Source organism: Cicer arietinum, unplaced genomic scaffold (assembly GCF_000331145.2).
Source record: "Cicer arietinum cultivar CDC Frontier isolate Library 1 unplaced genomic scaffold, Cicar.CDCFrontier_v2.0 Ca_scaffold_2227_v2.0, whole genome shotgun sequence".
Lineage (NCBI taxonomy): Eukaryota > Viridiplantae > Streptophyta > Magnoliopsida > Fabales > Fabaceae > Cicer > Cicer arietinum.
This window is the reverse complement of record NW_027335876.1, coordinates 2080-5455: the sequence shown is the minus strand read 5'-3', so window position 1 is coordinate 5455 and position 3376 is coordinate 2080. Positions and strand designations below refer to the sequence as shown.

General features: G+C 25.9%; 1 non-coding gene across 1 annotated transcript; it reads left to right on the top strand.

The window, feature by feature from the left end:
• Positions 1–1098: 1098 nt before the first annotated feature.
• Positions 1099–1171, top strand: TRNAR-CCU (transfer RNA arginine (anticodon CCU)). The gene has a single exon. It is a non-coding gene; the product is annotated as a tRNA-Arg (tRNA).
• The last annotated feature ends 2205 nt before the right edge of the window (positions 1172–3376 follow it).

The following is a 3376-nucleotide window of genomic DNA, read 5'->3' as shown; positions in this document are numbered from 1 at the left end:
TTTTACTTCCGATAACGAAAATAGCAAAGAAACACGTTGAATTAAAAAAATAAATATAAATATAATTAATATAAATAATAATTTAGCTCAGATCATATCATTGTTTATTGATTCCAACATTATTACAAGGTAATTATTTCAAACAAAAAAACTAATACAAGGTAATCAACAATCACTCAAATTTCAAATTTTCAATGTTTCCATATATGTTTTTCAATCAATAGTTGACTACATTAAAATCGATTTGTTAGTAAAACCTTCTCTCACCGGTTTTCAAAATAATCGGTTACAAATATCAGAATTTAATACCTTCTTATTATACAAATATATGTAAATAAATATTTAAACGTCGTCTAAAACTCTAACAAAGATTAACGGGACTCTTTAAAACAATTTTCTCATATTTTATAGATAAAATAATGACTCAATAGATGTGAAAAATTAAATAAATAAAAAATAGGCTAAATTATATCTACAGTGTTAACTTAATTTCAGGTAACGTTTTAGTTCTTTATTTTTTTTTTCCCGATTTGGTCCTTTATTTTAATTTTAAGTGACAATTTGATATTTTATGTTTTAAAATGTCAACAATGTTGTCCTTCTTTTTACAAAAATTTAAAAAAATCATCAAATTTTTCAAACAAAACCCATAAAATTCATTATCATCTTCAATAAAATACAAAATTAATCAAATTCATAACTTAAATCTTAAAATAAACTCATATTTTCATTCTTTATTTAAACGTCGTCTAAAACTCTAAAAAAGAATAACAATACTTTTTAAAACAATTCTCTTGTATTTTATAGATAAAATAATCATTCGATAGATGTGAAAAATAAAAATAATTATATCCTTTACAATTTAATTCAACAAACTGATATCAATAAGTTATTATGACAATTTTTTTAAAAAAAGAATAGTTAACTCATACTTCTTAAAAGTGTTGTCATTATTATGAATATTTCAAATTACTTTTGAGTATCAGTGCACAGTGGACTTGATCCCCCGAGAATATTACTATGACATACGAAAAATTGTTGATATAATTGTAAGACATCTAGCAATAGATTACAATAAAAGAAGATTAGAAAACAACAGCGCCTGTAGCTCAGTGGATAGAGCGTCTGTTTCCTAAGCAGAAAGTCGTAAGTTTGACCCCTACCTGGCGCGTTTAATTAAATAACTTTTTAATATTTCGACAAACTGTTCACTAATTTACTAGATTCATGTATTTGCTACTTAATTTTTTGGATAAAATAAGACGCCGCTAATTTTATTTTATTAAAAAAATTCGATAAAACCTAAAATAATGATCTTAAGCTAAAAATTTTGAATTTAGGAATCCATGATTACGAGTAGGAAAAATATTACTATCATACACTATCTATTAAAACGATTAACCTACAAGGAATAATAAAAAGGTTAAAATGATTACCATATACAACTATTTATTTATTTAATAATTTATTTATTTTACCCTAAAAAGAATAATAAAAATGGAAATAAATTATTATATTAATAAATAATAAAAAAAAAATATTTTTTATTAATTTAGTTTGACAAGGGGAATATATTGCTTATATGTATCCTTAGGTGCAATAAAAAAATTAAAACACAAGTAGTTCTTATTAGAAAATATTTGTTGATTAATTAATTTTATTATTACTTAATTTTATTTATTATTAAAAAATGGGTTGATAGTGATAAGGGAGAAAGAAAAGGAATACCAAACAGTAGGATAATAAAACAAATAAAATTATATTTATTTTTTAAAACAAATTTATTTTTAATGGGATGCATCAATTTAAGATGTGTATGTTTCGTATAAAAATTAAAATCGACAAATAGATGTGTATCATGGCAAATCATAATAAATAGAGTATCAAAATTTAATAAATAAAAAAACCATACAAAAGTCACCAAATATAGTTGTCTCCTTCGGACAATTTTTTCTTTCTCTTATTTTTTTAGTGTGAGTTAAAGTGAGTGGTTATAAAAAATATTGTGTAAGAATGGCGCAACGGAGAGTTAACCGTTTTTGCCATAGAACAAATCCAAACATTTCTCTACTTTTCTTTACCTTTTATTCCCGATCCCTTTTGAGAGTCGTCTAAGACTCCTATTTATGATGGTAGATTAGGTTTAATTAATTTTAGAAATAAAATATCATTATCATTAATCAATTATACATTCCTTAAAAATATCCGACATTATTTCTAATTAAAGACAATTAATAAGATTGATATTTTTATTATTACAAACTTCCTTATAAAAATATGTCATTATTGCTAATTGGGATCGATCAGTAAGATTGATCTACTTATTACAAACCATTTTTAATTAATTAAAAAATATGGTAGTCAAATTCTAAAAATTTCATTTTATTGAATTATTTTTGTTTATTTTTTTAAATAAAAATAATAATAATTTCAATTTTTTCTTTAACCATAATAAAATGTCCAACATATTGTATTTTTTTACTTTTATTATTTTAGTAATTTTTTTTAAATATTTCTGGACAAAATTAGGTGTCCACAACTATCACTCTTTACTTATAATTTACTACAAAATCATTCTAAACGATAAGTATAGACGGCGACTCTAATTTTTTTTCCAAAAAAAGATAATGTTGATGGAAAAGTATGTAAGTCATTTTCTCGGCTAAAGATGTGAGTCATTTTCCCGACTTGGGGTGCGAGCCATTTTTCCAGACTTGGGGTGCGAGTTGTTTTCCCGACATAAGATGCAAGTCGTTTTCTCTGCTTCGGGGGTGCGAGTCATTTTCCCGACTTAAGATAGGGGTCGTTTTATCAGCTTTAGGGGTGCGAGTCATTTTCCCGACTTGGGGTGCGAATTGTGTTCCCGACTTAAGATGTGAGTGGTTTTCTCGACTTCGGGGATGCAAGTCATTTTTTCGGCTTAAGATGCAAGTTGTTCTTGTAAAAACCTTTGTAATATGTATTTTAATGACAACAAACCTTATGAGATAAATTTTTTAAGTTTTCTAATTGGTGATCTACCAATGTTTGCATTTGAGTGTTTGTTGAAAGAATAGAAGTGGTCAAGCTTGAAGCCATTCACATAAACAAGTGCATTGTATCAACTCAACAATGGAAGAATTGAGGAACCTAATTCATAAATATAAATATGATTTTCCTTAAACCGATGATAATCATTGCAATATGTTGCATCTTAATCACACATAAAATATCTTGGAAGAAGTCAAGAAAAACTATGGGTCAAGATCCGAGGATGAAGAATCTAAACCCAAGGATGGACATTTCTCACAATCTCAGGACAAAAGTTGATAAGTTGTTCACACTATTCAAGGTATTGGAAACAAGAAGGAACCTTCTCATTAATAATAGATCAAGA